The following is an 18,745-nucleotide window of genomic DNA, read 5'->3' as shown; positions in this document are numbered from 1 at the left end:
GAACTTGCGGTATCTTGCTTAGAACTTTGCTACTTTATGTAGAGAGAGGAAAAAAAAAAATTAAAAAAGCCCCAAGATTGACTTGGATGCGGCGCTATTTATAGGTGGCGGTAAAGGCTCCTTTTCAATAAGCAGCCGTGGAAAAGAAACGTCAGAAAACCGGCTGCTCTATTGATCCGAGGTGCTGGACGGTCACAGCCACGCCAGGCAGGCTGCACCTACAAAGTCGCGTCTCCTCTCGGGTTAGGCAGCCAGAAGGAGAATAGGATGCGGGTTTTGCTGACCACTGTCTTGGACACGATTCAATTCCCAAGCAAGCACAGGTACAGGGCAAAAGAGTGTGAGATAGAAGACTTTTCCCTTTTCTTTCAGACTCGCACACAATGCAGGGCACCCGCAGGGCTGAAAGTGGGCCAGGGCTACACGGTAGGTATCAGATCACACAAAGCAGAGGAAAGAAATCCAGTTAAAAATACATTAGTTGAAATCAGAGGACGAGCTTGATTATTTTTTTTTTTTTTTATCCCTTTTAAACAAAGGTGCACGTTAGAACAAGCTGGAAGCACTCTTTGTGCCTGACGGTATCCCCCACGCCCATTGGAAATAAAGCAAGAGGCTTGCTCTTTCTTTGCATCTTTTAAACCTTGTTTTAATTAGAATTGCCGAAGTAGGACACCCCGGTGGAAGATGTTTCCAAGTATCCACCTACCTCTCTGCTGTAAGCAGAATTGCTCTCTGCTAAATTGCTTGAAACGCAAAATTCTGCCCCACCCCCAGCTTGGTTTGGCACCTACTCACTCTTTCCCCCCGAAATTGCAATCGTTTATGAAAGGTTACTCCATTGGGAGGAAGAGAAACCCCAAACACGCAGCGCTGATGAGATGAGTGGACCCGGAGAGCCTTGCTTACAACAGGAAAGGCTTTGGACAGAGAGCGTCCCAAAAAACTCATGCCTTTTTTTTTTCCTTTTTTTTTTTTTTTCTTTTTTTTGAAGTCCCAGATTGGGCGTATCCTTACCCTTCTCCTTTAATTTATTTGATTAAATCATAACCAAAACAGACTCATCAGCTTCTCGTATTTCCTCAGCTGTAACCATACGCGAAACCTTTTATATGGAGACAAGTAATTGGCTTTAGTTAACTCAGGGCACAGCCTGCGCTCAAGTTTTCCTCCCGTTCCCAGGGCAAACGCCTGTTCCAGCTCTGCCTCACGCTCCTCAGCCTCAGGTTTTTAAACTGTTTGTGCCGTTCCCCACCATTCTGTGATTTCTCTCACGAGGGATGCTCACGGGGCGAGGGGGCTCTTCCTCCTCGGGATTTGGGAGTGGTTCAGGGGGAGCCCAGCCCGGTTTGAACTGGGAACCGCATCCCGCATCCAGCCGCATCCCACCCCGGGACCGGGCTGGCGGCTTCTTCCCGCTCCCGATGAAGGACTAGATTAATTTCACCTTCAGGAAAGCGAGGTTCTGTTAGCTCACTTCTATCTTAAATCAAAAAGAAAGAAAGGGGGGAAGGGGGGAAAGAAAAACCTCTTAAAGTTTCTGGGGTGAAGCTCGGCTTAGCTTTCCTTTGGTCATTACTCAAATGAAGAACCGCGTCAATTAACTCCAAATTGGAAATGCCTGCCCGAGAAGAATAATGACAATTCCCCGCCGTTCTCTAAGCCTCTAAGAGGTGGTTGCAGGGTGGCACTTAGTGCGTGTGGTCCCTAATGACAGGATTGCCGCCCTGCCCGGGCTCTGGCTCTCCCTGCCCCGCTGGCTTCGCTCTGAGCTCAGGGGGGACGCCGGGCACGGCTGTCCTGTCCTGCCCAGACCTTCCCCCTCTCCCCTGCTCCCTGCCCGCAGCCGCACGGGCTTTACACCTCCCACGGCCGGCACGGTGCGGCCGCACCACGAAAACAGATTTAATTACCCTCATCCCTCGGTAAGAGGGCAGGGGCCTCACAGCAACAGGTACCGAGGGCACCTGCAGCTCTTCAAGGCTGTTTAGCAGATAACAGAGGGAGCAGGACGCTTGCAGAGGGTCGCTCTCGGTAAGAGGGGTGTGAGGGAAGCGGACCATCAGAAAAGGGGCGCACAGCGATACTTTGGCAAAAGTTTAACGTCGCTGCGAGGGGAGCGGGACTCTCGCAGCGAAACGGGAGCCTGATTTCCATCGGTTTCTTGCTCGCTGTTTCCAAGCTGTCCCTAAAAGCTTCTCGAGCCGCCTCGCGGAGCGGCCCCGGCTCTGGGACCGCGGCTGTGGGGTGGACACCTGTGGCTCTCCTGGGGAACGGGTCTCCTGCTGGGGATGCCGCCGAGGATGCTCGGAGCGGGCCCTGGCTGGGATAGCGCTGCGCGGCCGGGAAGGCACCGCCGTGTGCGGGGGCAGCGGGGCAGCTCCCCCCGCTTATCCCATCGCTCAGGGCACGGCAGGAGCACAAGCAGACCCCGAGCAAGCCCTGGCAGGGTCTGTGTGGGGGCTCAGAGCCCGGGTGGGGCGCCCACGGCCACCCCGGGGCGGCCCCGCTCAGCAGCCGCCGGGCGGGCAGGGCTGACCCTGGGGCGGCCAGGGGAGGGTCTCCGGCCTGACCCGAAAGGGGAGAGCTCCCCCTTCCCTCCCTCCCTTTCCTACCCCTCCCCGGCTCTTTGTTCTTTGCCCCTTTGTTCTTCTTCTCGAAGTTACCAGGGGGGGTTTGCTGGTGCGGAGCAAAGTTGCCGAAAGCTGAGGAATTACAATAAGTGGATGTCTGAGCAAGGAAAGCGGGTGGGAGACCCTTCCCAGGGCTATGAGCTATTCCCCAAATCCCGCCGCGTTGTCTGCTTGCGCAAGGGGTCGGTGTGGGGTGCTGGAGCAGTGATGCTGAGGCAGAGGAGGCTCCTGACAGCACCGGGGACCCGGCACCCCTTTGGCCATTTAAACGCCTTCTGGGGAACAATCCCCTTTCCCACCTTTTCTGGTGGGAAAGGGGGGGAAATAATAATAATTAGTGAATACGTGAACGAGGTGAGGCAGTAGGTGATGGATTGAAGGTTTTCTGAATGCTAGATTTGAGGGCACACATCCAGGTTTGGGATGCACAATCTCAGAACGGCTTTGTCTCCATCACTCTCTTTTTGCTGCTTTTCGTGTTTGCTTGATAGGGTTATGGGAAAGTGTTGTCAGGAGTTAAACAAGTTGGGGCTTAATTTCAAAGTAGATGGGCTGTCTTCATAGAGCAGCATCACAGCTTAAGAGACAGGTAATGGGAGATTGCAGCGTGGTTCCGTAGTGACAATAATAACAAAGCTTCCTTGGAAAAGGAAAACATCTTTATTTGGTACAATGTGAAGGAGTCTTATCCCCTCTTTACTAATCATTATTAAATTTTAGAGAACTATGAGCTTATTTTGCCTTGCGCTAAGAAATCCCAATAACTTCCCAAACATCTGTTAGCACAGGATTCTTACCTCTCCTCCCGATACACGAGAGTAGGAAAATGCTTCGTTTGGGTGAGTCAGGTGTTAGGAAAGCTGATGTGAGAAAGGACAATTTGATATGGTGCATTGGAGTAGGTCACAGCAGGTTACAGACAGAGCCAGGTCAGAGTTCTGAACTCCAGCACGCTTCCCTAACAGTGCTGCCATGCTCCCACCTTTATAACTGAGGATATCACGGATGATTGTAGCACTTCAGCATCCACTGAAAAGCTGCATGAATCTAATTCTTGTAATCATGACAATGTCCACAAGTATTTGCTGCTTTTACATAGGTAGAGATCCTTTAAAATTATTTAAGAAAATATTATATTTGCAGTAGTTCTGTATTACATAAAAATGCCAGAAATGTTTATTATGATGAGCTAAATTTTCAGAATCTGTATAACTTTTTTTTCTGGTATTCAACAAAGTTGAGAAATGAGGTGTGATCAGATTGGAGTTGACTAAACAAATGTTCTAGACTGAGACCATTTTAATATGAATACACTTATAGGGGTCAGCCCATCCTTCTGGCAGAGGTTAAACCTATTTTTCCAATGAAATGGGGTTTGATTTGAGGTGATGTGGGGCCTGTTCTGGCTTTGTTTTTTCTGATGTTGAGGACATACAATACCAGTGAGAAATCTGGGAAACTTGCAATTGTAAAACACAGCTTTAGCTATTTCACGGTGGCAACTCAAACGCAGAAGATGTCCATGAAAACTTTGACCTTTATTATTCAGGATCATGATTCCCAGTTGAATGTAATAATTGGTCAGTAGCAAATTAGAGAAAGATACAGACATTGCATCAGATACTGTGGTGATAGCTCGATTTTCTAGCTGTGTCCCTCCACACAAGTCTATTGGCTTATTGTTTAAATCCAGAGGCCGGCAGCACTGCTTACTGTTCTGTTTATATCTCAGTGCTCATAATGTGGTGTTGCAATATCCAGGTAAAAATGTTCAATGCCGTTTAGAACAAGGAATCTGCCTAAAGCAATGCTGTAAACAGTAATAGCCAACGTTACTGAGAGCAACAGCTTCTGCAAATGCCTTACTGCCACAAGTTAACTCAAGTACAGCTGTAATTGTGCTCAAAATTAAATAAAAGCAGACGGACGAGAAGGAGAATAAAAACCTAATTGGAAAAATGGATTTTAGAGAATGCTATGTGTGATCAACAAAGGCTGCTTCTGTCTCAGTATGGATGACAATTAGAGGAACAAGTGATGTTAGTGGGTGCTTGTTCAAATAGAAGGTTTCTGCAGCATCAGAAAAATTATTTTCTGATTCAAAAGCCTTCACTAAAGAAAGGGTGGTTACATTTTTTTATGTTAATTAGTCCTTTCTCTTTACCTGTGCTTTTTGCTGATGTAGGTAGATTTCCTTTCAGCAGATGAGAAATGTATATACATTTTAAAAAGTCAAGACAAAACAGACAGCCCCCTACGATTTTCCTTGGAAATTCTGCCATTGAATACAAGTTACTAAATATTGCACGGGATTTTAAAAGGCAAATCTAAACATATAGTTTGGGATTTTGTCATCTTGGTTTTTTGACCAGGGGACAAAACTTCAGTTTTGTAGCAGTTTATAAAACTACTGAGATTAAAGGAGATGTCAGGCAAGACCTTTTACCTCTGCATTTTTTTTTTCTTTTAATCTTTTTCTGTCAATAAATACTTGCATAAAATGAGGGGGAAATCCCCGTTGGTTTTGGTTTTACTTTCCTTGCTTTTGTTAATATATCTAGAGCAGTTCCAAACAGCATGAGTGCAGAGGAATATGGCATAAAATCAGAATAAGAAGGAGATTAAAAATGAGCACTCTCTGCTTTGTAATGAATACTTCTAGGCATAGGTGTGAATGAATACTGATTCTTCTACACAGTTCTTAAATGGAAAAGCCTCAAGTTTACAACAAAGGTAAACAGCATGTCGTGCTGCATTTAGCAGATGTTGGCTTGCTAACTTTAGGGAAATGGAGAGAATGGTCCCCTTGACAGTGCAGAGAATTACATGTTGCTAGAGAGGAAAGGAGAGCACGTACCTATAAGAATTTTATTGAGATTAGAGCGTTAGCATCGTTGATACTGTATTTATTTTCTTTTATTTGCTTATCTCAGCCTTAACAAAATTAATTTTTTTTTCCTTTAAATGTCCGTGTTTAATTCTATCCATATATACATTAAAAAAAATTAAAAGAGCCTACAGGATAATCCAAATTTCAGGCTTTCAAATATTACAAGTGTCTTATGTGCTTACTATATGTGTAAAATTACCACTAGCCGCAGTAAATAGTAGTTCGCTTTGGCTAAGATTCAGTTGCTGAATAAATAGCATTTAGGTTTTGTTTCTTACTGTTATGTCATGTATGGAGAGAGCTGGAGCTCATTTCATCATATAGGATAGGAGTACAACTATGATGTTGACTGAACATTTGCAGAAAATACTGGAGATAATGGCATGTTTCCATCTAAGTATTTCAACTGTTTTGAAATTTGTCATTCTTAATAAATAGAGTAGTAATAATAAACTTAGAAACTACACTTCCCTACGTTTACATTCTGTCACAAAAGACTTCTTATTCAAAGCACAAAAATAAATATTTCTCCATATTTTTGTAGTGACTTGTGACCCTGAAGTACAGCACTGGCAAAATACAGGCAATCCCTTCCCTCAAAATATTTGCAAGAATTGCATGTCATTGCCCATGTGTGGGATTTTGAAAATACATTAGTAATGTGTAAGTGGCTCTGGCTCTAAACACAGAGGGAGAAAATATGATAAATCAGTATCAGCTCATTCTAAGTAATTGATTAAGATAAAGGCTCTGGTCTGTTTTCATTGCAGTTAACAGTGAAACTGTTTTGCCTTTGAATAGCTTCCTCTTACTGCTTAGATTGTGGAAATCCCAGCCAGCATTTTGGTTTTCTTGTGCAGAAATATACAGAACTGACATCATCTTCTTTGTTGAAAGCTGTAGTTCTGGGCCTTAATTTCTTCAAATATTTCTACTTAATATTTTTGTATTTTTCATCATGCAGTAGGAAGTTTGCCCTCCTCCCTCTCCCCTGAAATAGTTATCATGTCCGTGAATGGCATCTTTGGTGTTTTGTGTTTAACTATTTCAAACCTCCATTGAAACATAGCATTAATGGGGTTTTTTTTCATTCATATCAAATACAAATTCTTACATTGATGCCAGTCTTGGGAAGCTGCCAATGAACTGTTGCTGCTAAGTTTAGCATCCATTCATGATGACTGTTAAAATGGGTGAGGAACTTGTACATTTTCTTCCAGTTAGGAAAATTTTCAAGTAGAACTGAGCTATGTAATTCCGTGCATATGCTTATCACTCAATGCTTTCTGAACAAATTAAATCACTATCAAATATCTTTTTTTACCTTATTCTTTCATATATTTGTATTCACACAAGAAGAGCAAGATACCTGAAATAGGCTTGCAATTTATAATTTAAAATAGTTATTTAAATTAGGAATTAAAAAAGCACAGATCTCTGAACTATAAATAAGATTTTTTTTCTATCTTGAATTTTCTCTGAATAATTTTCTTCTCTCCTCCCTCCATATTCATCTTGTCTACTTGAAAAATGTTTGACATTTTAGTAGGATACAGGGTAGTGACTCCTCCATGTTCAGAAGACACTTGGAGTTGTTAATAACATATTTTTGTAGTAAGTGTTAAATACTTTTAGGCTAATTGGATCTTCTACATATGTCAAAAAACCCCAAAAAACTTAATCCAGTGATGGTTTCCAGTAACACCTGGATAACAAAAGATTTTGCAGCTGCACACATACATGAACTACTACTGACATCAGCTGCTGCTGGGGTGGGTGGTGTATTCAGGTACAAAAAAAAAACAATTGGGGAATTTATGGTTCTAAATTCAGTGATACCAACTTCTCTTAAGAAATTTGTCCTTTTGTTTTTCTTTACCCAATCTGTAATAACATCTTGTAGTGGAGTAAGTGTGATAGATAAATATAGATATCTATGACAGATACAGATGTGTGTGTGTATATATATATCATAACAGCCAAGGAAAAATTTACTCAAGGAGACAAACTTGCTTTAAAGGAAGTGCCACATAAAAGAGGAACTTTATGCATCCAACATTATCTGTCTTGGTAGAAAAAAGAGAATGCAGTTATGCTTAAGGAAGGTTAGATGCTACATTTTCAGTAATTATGTAAGACAGGACTGCTTGCAGTAGACCCTTGTAAGTGAGAGTGACTATAATGACAGTTCCTGTACTGATTACCTGGCAAATAAATTTTTGTCACTATTTCAAAATAAAAATTCTTTAAGATGGAAAACAGTAAATTCAACCATAGAATGTTGGGGTCAAAGCTTTTTTGATTGTTTGTTAGGTAGCAAGCAGCATTCATAGGAAAATATTCAAAGTGGGGGGGAAACAATAGCTGAGAGACTGCGATGGGACTGGCATAGATCTTTCCTGAATTAACAGAAAATGCAGAACAAATCATTTGTCATTGGAGTGCTGGGATCTTTTAAATTACATTGAAGCTAATCTTATCTTTGAGGCTGGCATCACATCCATTGAAATCACTGAGATTCATGTTCCACACTCTGGCACTTCTGCAATCTTTACTAATTTTTGAGTGGCCTATTTTGATATTAATAGTTTTAAACGGTTGGATAGAAAAGATGTGGTAAACCTGTGATTGATTGTAACGCTTGACATTTAACAGGTGAACTTGTTCTGTTCATCCAAGGGGCACCAAAGACATAATCCTGACTTTCATATAAGGGAACTGAGGCACAGAGAGAAATGACTCTCAGAAGCCCAAGTTCCCAACGAGATGCTGGTGATCATTTTGGGAATAGAGAGCAGGTTGCATATACCTTCTGCACACACACTGTAGCCTCATAAAGTGCACTCATTTCATGGTGCCTTCAGAAACTCCTAACATCTTGTTTCAACAATTTCCTCTAGAGCTTTGTGACATGTTCTCATTTAGTGGCAACCCTTCACTCATCAAATGTCTATAAAGCTTGTAGCTTGAGGTCATGGGGTATGACGATTGGAAGACTTGTTAATCTTTCCAGTACTCAAAGAACTTCTTGACTCTTAACTCCTCTATTTCTAAGTGCAAGAGCAGAATTTTGTGAAAACAGACAGAATTACTCTTGTATAGCATTTTTTGGACTGAGGGCAGTGGGACAAAAACTAGCATCTCATTATGTAAATGCTCACAGCAGCATAAAAGCTGAGGCAATAGTGAAGGGCCATTTCTATTGGACTTGTACCTAAAGAATTGTCCCAAGAAGTGGCAACTACTGCTGGAATAGAGGAAACTGTTTCTGGATGTTAACTCTGAGTGGTCTTGGTAACTTAGAAATGTGATATCCCATCTGCAAAGGTAGAAATGTGAAGCAGCAGTCTCATAACAACTGAACATTACTACACCAATCTCTCAAAAATCATTACTCATACAAAATAGTTAAGAAGAAAAAATAAATTGGTTCATGCAAAACCACGTCTCCTACTATATATCTGTCTGTATTAAGTAGAGTAAGGAATATGTTTTTACATTAACAGCCACTAAAATGATTGACTGTTGATCATGGCCATGCTTTTCCTTTTTTCTGTAGTCTTAACTGAGCACCAAGGGTTTAGAGCAGGGGCACAGAGACTTAGATGTGTGTGGAAGCCTGATAAGCATAACACAGGAAGGCCCCATAAAGATTTGGAAGGTGTGTTTGTGCTACTTCTTAGCACAAATCTAGTGACAAAACATTATGATGGAGTTTCTAAACTAGTGAAATTGTTCTAGAGCAATGAACTGTACCATAGTGCCCAGTAGTACAGTACAAAAATTTGCTCCAAGTAAAATCACCCTTGGTGAAATAAGTGAGTAGAAGGAAATAATGGACACAGCTAAACTCTGAGTACTGTATATAAAAAACAGTGTTAGGAAAAAAATGGTTTGGTATCAGTCAGTAATGTGAGTCTCCCTAAGGTTTTTCTTTTAATTCTCCTGTAACTGAAATGAGAATGGGCTGCAATGTGAGAGAACTTCCAGAACATGTTAAACGATGAGATTTTATGCACGCCTTGTAGTGGGCTGGTGCACATAGTAACATACTCAATACCAGGCTGAAAGTTTTCTGCCAAATAAGAAGCATGTTTGGCCATCTCACGGGAGAGGGTAAATGGGGACGCAGAGATCTTTGCAAGAGAAGCAGTTCCCCAATGTTACCTTCTCTGTGCCCTCCCCTGCAGAATCCCATTCAGAGGATGAGCTCCAGCTTGGCAGCCTGGCTTGTAAGTGCTGCCACACCTGGCTGGATACCAGGTCCCTCCTCCCCTGCCTGCTTTTTGCTGTGCAAGAAGGCAGTGCCAGGTGGCTACGGCTGTCCTCTTTTCTTCTTTCCTTTTGGCTGGAGCTGCCATCTGACCAGAGGGGTAACGTGGGGAAGGCTGATCCCTTCCATGACCTGTTTGGGGCTGTAACTGCATAGTCCAAAATTGAAAAGACTGTCCTTTGTAGTGGGTCTCGTGCTTTTCGTGAAAATGCTTGGCACTCTATCATCCAACTACAGAGCAGATTAAATGACTGTCATTATTTTGAAGCATCTTTTATTTTCTACATTGCTATCTACAAGTAGATACACAGAGATTTTGGGATTATCCTTTATATTCCTTTCTGAATCTTCTAAGACAAAAACAAGACCAAAATCATTCCTTCTTTATTAAAGGCATTAAAAAACCCCACCCTGACAACCACAACCCCAAAACCTATTGGATCCTGTATTTTTATAGAAATTGATAAATTGGTATGTCTTGTCTTAGGTATGACAAAGTTCCTAAAGCTTTTTAAACTTGAGGTTTGTAAGCATTAACAAAGCATGATTCAGTAATGCAGTGGAAATAGCATAGCTGAAAAGGAAATAATTTGCCTCTCTTGGCAGAATTATCCTTACCCTGCGTGTAGGAAAAGCCTTCATAGCTGGCTGCCTTTGCTGCAATCACTAGTGTACTTTTTTCCCAGGATATCCCATTGTTTGCCACTCTCCTTCCACAATCACTTTTGTAGCGCTTTTGGAACATTTTCTGGTTCAATGTTTTGTGCAGCACCTAACAAATTTACCATTCCACCCCAGATAATGCTACTATGCTGTAAATACCTAATGAGAACACATCTCTGGTAGTGTGCAGTTAAATTTGGTGCAGTTACCCTGTTTTTTGTAGCCATTGCTCTGCACTAACACTTGGTTGGGTCTGACAGCAGCAGGTCTCTTGTTCTCCCTTTTGAGGGAAGGCAAGAGAGGACCTACTATTTTGGGAGTTATTTCTGCCAAAAGCTGAGACCTGTAGTCCTGCTAACATCAGAAGGAGAGAAGAACATACAGCTCTTAGCAGCAGCAAGCCCCAGCCCCACTAATTTCTGCACTGCCCAGAAATTAACTTCAAGAGTCTCAAAATTGTCATTAAAATTCAATTGTTTCCCTTCACATTTAGACATCCGCCCATGGAAAAACACCCATTGTGTAACTTCTCTCCCTCTCCCTGGAGGATGGGAAGGTTGCAGCCCTAATGGCAGCTGAAAAGACAGAGGGAAGAAAATGAGCTTACCTTGCTGCCCTAAAGTTAAGCAGTAATCCACATGGCACCAACACTGAAATACCTAATAATTTGGATGTAGAACTTCATTGCTAAAGATTTCACATTGGTTCTGCTTCTGTCTTGGTTATATAAATAACTACAACTTTACTTTTTATTTTCTTGTTTCTTTTTTTCCTGTATAATATGACCAAAATGCCATGGAAAAATGTAACTTCTCAATTTTCTAATTCAAAATTGAAGATTAGATTCTCTGCTAGTATAAACTGGTATGACTCTACTGGGCTTTCACTGGCTGCATATCATGTTTCTAGTCTGTGGCTCTGACCAGGTAATTACCAAATAAGACTTCACCATACCATAACATTCATCTAGAGCAATGGAATTCAGGGTTCTGACTGAGGTTAGCCAGTTAAATCTAAGTAAATGCCTTGGTCTGCGGAATAAGATATTTTCACTTTTCTCATAGTTTTCCATCATGAACAACTGGATTGAAACTGGTGTTCTCTCCTTCCCATCAGCCTCTTGGCCATCTGAGGCCTGCTGCTGGAAGAGGAAGAATGAGTTCAGTATCATATTTCACTTAGGGGTCCAGAAATGAGCATCTTTAATGCGCACCAAATGAGCTAAATTACAGGGGAGTGTTTCCAGCAGGCATTCCAGGGCTGTGAATACAGCCTGGGAACCCATGGGCCAGCATGCTTTGTCACCCTGCCTGATGCTTAGAGAGGCCTCCCTACATGTTTCTGTACACCATTTTCTACCTGTATCTATCCCATCTTTGCAAGCACAGCTTTTGGTGCGTGCCTGGGAATGTACTGACGTGTTCTGAAAAGTCAGGAGACTCACTGAACTTTTAAAGCTGGATAATGTCAATGTGCTTCAAGCAGGGTCTAGATGGAGTTGAAGTCCTTCTATGCAAAATTATTTAAGACCCAATATTGACCTATCCATCTTTTAACTTAACATGCCAGGTGAAGTTGTGCGACCTCAGGGAAGATAATTAATACAAACAGTGTTGGGGTTCCATAATGGTGTGTCTTGGGTGCTTTAGTCTCTACTGCAATAGTAATAGCTCCTCTGTCATTACATAAAACAGAGCACTTGGAGAATTCAAGTTCAGGGATGAAGGGTTTTGTGTTTGCTCTTCTTCCAACTGTAAACTATTCTATGCATAGGCTGCTTCCACTCTCCTTTTGAAGCTCTACCATCAGCATTTAAGGTTATTCAGGCAAGAGAAGGGAAGCAGCAGAGAGCATGACTGTAGCCTCCTGTGAAAACATTGAATTATGTGGGGTAATCCTGGATTTCTGGCTTCCAGGACTCCTTTAGTACTTACACATTAAGAATAAAATACATTTATGGGCTTTTGAGAATTCCTGAGATATGACTTTAATCATAGATAGAGCTTATCTGCCATTAAACATAATACCTTCTTGGTAGCCACCTCCTGCAACTTTGGCATTGAGGTCTGTTTGGAAAGGCAAGAAGCATTGTGGAAATCTTGCAGTGAGTACCTGCACTGCTAGGAATGAGGCCCATCAAGTACTGTTTTGGACCTGTATTTTCCCCAGTGTGCTGCCTGTCCCTTGCACACACAGCACGGCTGCTGAAGTGCAGACTGTAAATCGCTTGTTGCTTTAATATTTGTGCAGCGTGTCAAAGGGGAAAGGGCTTAAATTCTGTTTGCATTTTAAATAACTGTCTTGGCAGTTGCACAGTCCACAGTGTTTATGTTTTTATGGAATGCACCATTTGTGAGTGTTGTTTTAAGAAGGGCAGATATTAAACATGGCCAAGCAGGTTCTACAGTGGGTCCGGCCCGCACTGGCTGTCAAGGGCATTTGGAGAGGTGCCACTTAGCACTGCACAGTTTGCCTGCCATGGATTGGCATATTATGACATGGTGATGGCAGTTTGGCAACTTTTATCTCTATTAAGCAGGCCAAATTCTGATCCCTTTGCTTAGAGCTAGCTCAAATTCCTCTGATACTAGACTCAACTCTTGTAAGAAGCCAGATGGCAGAAACTAAGAGGTGAGCTTATTCTGAGCAGACTTGGATCTCACATTAGTCGAGGGCCCCACCCTGAATCCTGATCTCTGATAAATTAGTTTTTTAATGTTTCATTACTGCTAGGGCACAAGCCAAATGTCTACGTAGATATTTATGTTCCAACAGACAAATGCAAGCTCATTTTTTTTTTCTTCTAAGTATGTTATGTTTTACAGACATGAGTAACTCATGTGGGATCTTTCCCACAGAGTAAAACCAATGTAAATTCACATGACTCAGGGATTTGTTTCAATGCTCATGTATAATCTCTCATTAGAAATGATTACGCTTGAAGATCAAAAGAAAGTACACTCACTTGTATTAATGTTTAATGCATAATTCACATTGTTAGAACAAAAAACAAAACAGTCGGTGGTTGTTACGACAAATATCAAACATTGGCGCTACTAACCAACTCCCACAGAGGATCCTTCATTGCCTGGCATTGGCTGTGTGCTGAGATTTCCTCTTGTGTGTGCGCTGCCAATCATCAGGGGGATTTAAAGACACCTTCCTCTCTGGATGAGTAATGCCCCTGGAATGACAGGAGTGGGGGAGAGCCAGGATACCCCAGCACTGCAGGTGGATCCAGCGCTCAGAGACCTCTCCGTGGAAGCAGAGCGTACAATAATCCAAATCCATTTTTTTTAATTCAAGTAGGATTTCAGATCAGGCATGCTCCCATAAAACTCTCATTGCCTTCAATCTGAGTTTTATACCAGGCTTAATATTTGAGCCTAAATATCAAGACCTATGGTCAAAGTCATTCAGCACCACAGAATTTAATATTTGATTTCTTTTTTACGTTTCTCCATGTTTACCTTCTTCAGTCAATGCATATTTTGTTACCAGAATTATTCTTACTTAAATAAGCAGGTATGGCATGAGGGAGTTGTAGGTAAAATCCATTCCCTATATCCTTAACCAAGAAAAGCACAGGAGGGTAAAACCATACTTGTAATCACAAAATGCGAATCATGTGGGCATCATTGCCTGCTACACAGAGTAGCTGGGACTAAATCTGTGTAAGGGAAGATCCCGGGTTACCCTCTGTAATGTGTGACATATTGCAGTCTTTGACACAAAGTAGAAGTTGGATTTTTTCATCTTCATAGCTTTTAATGGCTTTTCCCATGTCAATGTTTAAAGGGTCAGCAATTTCTATCATTTGGCTTTATATTTATGCTTCTTTCAAAAAACTGGCTGATTTACTACCTGAGCTTACATAATTTCTACCTCATCTAGTTTTTGTTTGGTTCCATCCCCCCCACTCCTTTGACAAAAGCAAACCAACGAACAGTCTTAAGCTTAAAGTTTAAGAGGTTTCATTCACATTAGAGAGTCACCTCTCTGCCATGGGTGTCTGTGGCATGGAATGACACTGGATGACATTTGACAAACTTTGTCCTTGGCACAAGGTCACAAAACATCTTGTATGTTTCTCACTATCAGTTCAGTCACTTTCCTGTATGCCAGTGATACAACACACCTGATTCAGAGCAGAGGCACAGAGGCTGCCTGGGTTTCAGGCAGGTTCTCCCTGATTCAGACCTCTGTAAGCAAACTATAAATTAGCTCTGTATTCTTAAGGTGTCTCCTGAAGGCCCTGTTGTCCTGTAAACCTTTCTGTGTGAGTCTGTGAGTTTCCTCATTCAGGAACTAATATTGCTGAGTCAGACTGGGTGCTATTGCTATGAACGGAATGCAGTCAAGTGGATCATGGGTGTCTCAAAGGGCAGAGCAAAGCTTTGGAGTTTGTTTTCCTTTTGTTTGGAACAACCCACTCAAAATATTTATGATTGAGAAGCCCATATTTCTTCCAGTAAAGAACCTTTTCTCCTCTTTAGGGCAGTTGAGAAGGTATTTAGAGTATATACTGGTTAAATTGTTTATTTTTAGTGGAGTGCACATGGCATTGCTATCTTGAAACTGATCATAAATACATTTCTGTTGTGGGGTTTTTGTTGAGGAAGAAAAACCTGTAATGAATTAAATATGCTTCATGAGGAAAGAAGTAGGTCAAATGTTTAGCTAAATTAACCTCAGGTTGTACAAAATGACTAAATTTTGTTGTTTTCACCTGTGGGACTCTGGACTCGTCTACACACCAAATTATTTCAAGACACTTATTAGGTACACTGCAGTAATTATGTTCAACTAAACCCATGCGTAGACAACTCTTACACCAGTGAAAGAATTCAGTTTCTTGAATTACCTTAATCCACTTTGAAAATGGATTAAGTAAAACCAGGAAACAACTCGGTCATTCCAGAATGCATAAACTATTTGAACACAGTTCTGCTTTACATTCACATCCAACCTTATTCCAGCGTAATTTTCCTGGGCTGAGAGGTTCTTAGGACATATCTACATAGCAAATTAATGTGTGATTACAGACACACCAACCCCTCCTTTACTCTCACTGGCATGAGTAACAGCAGTAATGAAAGATGGTAGCACAGACTCCAGTTCAGCCTATTAACTGGAGCATATCTATGCAGCTGGTTGTGAGCAGCCTCTGCTGAAATCCACCTCATCACACCCTCACTTCAGACACAACTCATGTCCCTTAGACTGACACAGGGGCTGGGAATGCCTCTCTGCATCTCAGGTGTGCAGGCACACCAAAAACTGTGTGTGTGATAGGACTGCACAGCAGAGCTGAATGGGAACCAGGTGAATTTAACTTCAGTGGTTAATCACGCTGGAGAAGAAGCACGGCTGGCACATTTTTAATATACACACACCTCTGAAAACCAAATAAAGCGTCAGCTGTGTGACTGCAGAAGCCAAATTAAATGTGCTGTAGAGAAGCACAGCTCAGATGATTTCACTAGGGCTGGATTTGGCTCCATAGCTGAGATCTTGCTTATTTGGCTGATACTTGTTTTGTTACCTATCTGCTCATTTATTTTAATGAAATTAATGCATTTTAATGTTCCTTTGAGTGCATTCCAAAAATAGCAATTTGATTAACTCATTCGCTTTTAAAAGTGTAACAATCACAATGAAAAATGCCTGTTAGCTGAGGTATGGTGTAATTGTAAGTAGCATCTTGCGTAGCTATGCCACAGCCTTCATCCTTTCAAACAAATTCCTCACATCAATCAAAAGAACCTCACTTAAAAATGAATGGTGAAATACAGACAACAACCAAGCTGTGGACACTGCCTTCCAAGTCTACCAAAAATATGTATCAGTAATATACTGAATTGTTACACAATACAGACTACATTACTGTATTCTGCTGAGACAGTAGAGTTAGGACAGGTAAGAATTTAGCCTAAAAGCAGTTGAAAATTATTCCAGAACAGAAACATGTGGCAAACTTGTCTTTCTAGCCAAGCCAGAAAGCATCCTGAGAAGCTTGGGTTTAAAAAGAAAAAGACCAACAAAACAACCCAGTGCTTTCAATTTCAGGCTTCTTAAAATGATGCTTGGATGGTACCATATTCCAAGAATGATTTCCTTCTTCCCCAACTCTTTTCCCAGCTGCAGTAGGTGATCCCATTATTTAAAATAAGCTGCTGCTGAGGGCACCGAGTCCAGCAACAGAAAAGGTGTACACTAAACTTCTCCCTGACTTTATCACCTTATAAAAACTGGAATTGCAAAACCTGATTAGTAACAATATTAAGCAAAGGCAATTTTCCCTTTTATTGTATTTAAATGAGGAAAATGAAAGTATTAATGCTAATATTAAGGCTGAACAGAGGCAGTTGCAAAAAAAAAAAAAAATAATTTAGCTTCAGCCCTGCTACATGCATCCCTTCACGAACTCTGCTGCGCTGGTTACCTGTGCATTGGCGGTGTTGTAACTTGTTGTTATTATAATAGGTGGTGTGAAAAGCAACACAGGAGAGGGAAACTTGTCTCAGGGCTCTGCTGGGACGCTCTGCGGTCATGGAGTAGGTGGTGTGGTGCTGCAGCACTTTGGGATGCAACGTGTGGGTGACAACTGGTTTTGAGATGATGAAGAGGCATTTAAACTCAGGCTGCCATGGGTAGCTTAAGCGAGGCCTAGTTCTAGGAATACTTTTGCAGGCGAGTTAAGTCTCACACATGACAATGTCCTCGGAATTTAGTGGGGGAGAGTTGATGGAGATTTGCGGGATGTGGCTTTGCGAAGCACAGGACCCAGGGCAGCGTGTGGCCATGTGTGCCATGGCCGGGCACAGCACTCACTGCCAGCCTGCCCCGCAGGCCCCGGCCCGCTCCGCTTTAGCGCAAACCCTGCTGCCTTGGGGAGCAGCAGCGGGGCTGCCCCGGCAGCAGCGGTGGGAGCGATGGCCCAGGCTCCCCGCACCGGGGTCTGCGCCATCCCCGGTCTCCCTTCGGCGGGGCCGCCATCGCGGGCCCGGAGCCCCGGGCAGCCCGGCCCGCAGCCCCCCGGCTCCCTCCCGGCGGGGCCCAGCGCGCCGGGGGCTCCCCCGCCTTCCCTCCCTGCAGAGCCTTGCGGGGGCTGGGGGGCGCGGCGCCGGGCCTGCACGGCAGCAGCGGCGGTGCGGCATCCTCGCTGCCGGCCCGGCCTCCTCTGGCATTCCGGGTGCTTTTCTTTCTTGTCTTTTTTTTTTTTTTTTTTTAATTGACTGATTTATTTTTTGTGTGTGTGTGTGCGCGGTGCCCGTTCCCCCGCCCCGCCGGCCGCTGGGCACATGGCCTGCTGCCGGCCGGCGGCGCCTGTGTCCCCGCGTCCCCTGGGCGAGGTGTCCCGTCCGCCGCCCGCATCCCAGCCCGGCCCTGGGGCACCGGCACCCCCTCCCTCCCCACCCCCCGCTTCGGCAGTCGCCTTTTTTTTTGTTCTTGTCGGTTTTGTTTGGTTTTTTTTTTTTTTTTCGTGGTTTTGTTTGTGTTTTTTCCAGGTGGGACGTGGCGGTGACCGGCGAGGCTGGCCCGGCACTGAATGTCACCCTGAAGGTAAAATGAAAGACACGGAGATGAACGCATGCCTGCGCCCCGCGCCCGCCGGCGAGCGGCCGCCACCATCGCGGGGCGGCAGCCCCCGCCGCGCCCCGGATTTCCTGTCCCGGCTTTTCGCTGCTGCGCCTTAAAAAAAAAAAACCACCCAAAAAATTAAAATTTAAAAAAAAAAAATTCCGCATGCGAAATAAACGTGCACGTACCCGGTAACGAGCCCAGGAAAAACCCGGCCGCTTCCCCCTGCCGCTGCCAAGTTATCATTGGGAACACAGGCAGGCGCCGTGACGTCCCGGGTCAGGCCGAGTGCGGACCGGCGCTACCAAGGCGGCAGGGAGGCGCGGGGCCGCCGCCGGGGCCGGGGCCGGGGGAGCGGGGCCGGGGCCGCTCTCTCCCCGCCGCTCTCCGCCCGCCGGGCCGCGCCCGCCGCCGCCGCCGCCCCCCGCGCCCCCCGCCCCGCCGCCGCGGCGCCGCTCGGCCTCCCGCCCGCCGGCGGCTCCCCCCTCGCCGGCGGAGGTCGCGGGAGCCCAGTTAAAGGAGGCGTGTGTAAAGATTTTGCAATGTCCCTGCATGGTGTTGTAGACTTTCCTAGCAAAGAAACCGGCTTCGGCTTCTTTAAAATCCCCGACGACTCACCTGATTAACCCGCCGGCGGTTCTGAGCTGACCAGGTAAAGCGAGCCCCCGCACCCCGCGGCCCCGCCGGCTGACATTGCATGGG

General features: G+C 43.9%; 1 protein-coding gene across 33 annotated transcripts in view; it reads left to right on the top strand.

The window, feature by feature from the left end:
• ESRRG (estrogen related receptor gamma) overlaps nucleotides 1–18,745 on the top strand; it is a 393,084-nt gene that overhangs the window by 1,396 nt on the left and 372,943 nt on the right. For 4 of the 33 annotated variants that reach the window (XM_083857948.1, XM_083857937.1, XM_083857936.1 and 1 more), the window contains exon 1: nucleotides 18,542–18,695. The exons of 23 other annotated variants lie outside the window; for them this stretch is intronic. The gene's annotated coding sequence lies outside the window, so the exon portion shown is untranslated. Of the gene's footprint in view, nucleotides 1–1,960; nucleotides 2,035–18,540; nucleotides 18,696–18,745 lie in introns of those variants that run through there. 6 more of the 33 variants (XM_083857960.1, XM_083857965.1, XM_083857955.1 and 3 more) reach the window with 4 other exon arrangements.

This window comes from Zosterops lateralis (genome assembly GCF_965231275.1).
Source record: "Zosterops lateralis genome assembly, chromosome: 3".
Classification (NCBI taxonomy): domain Eukaryota; kingdom Metazoa; phylum Chordata; class Aves; order Passeriformes; family Zosteropidae; genus Zosterops; species Zosterops lateralis.
This window is presented reverse-complemented; position numbering and strand designations above follow the sequence as displayed.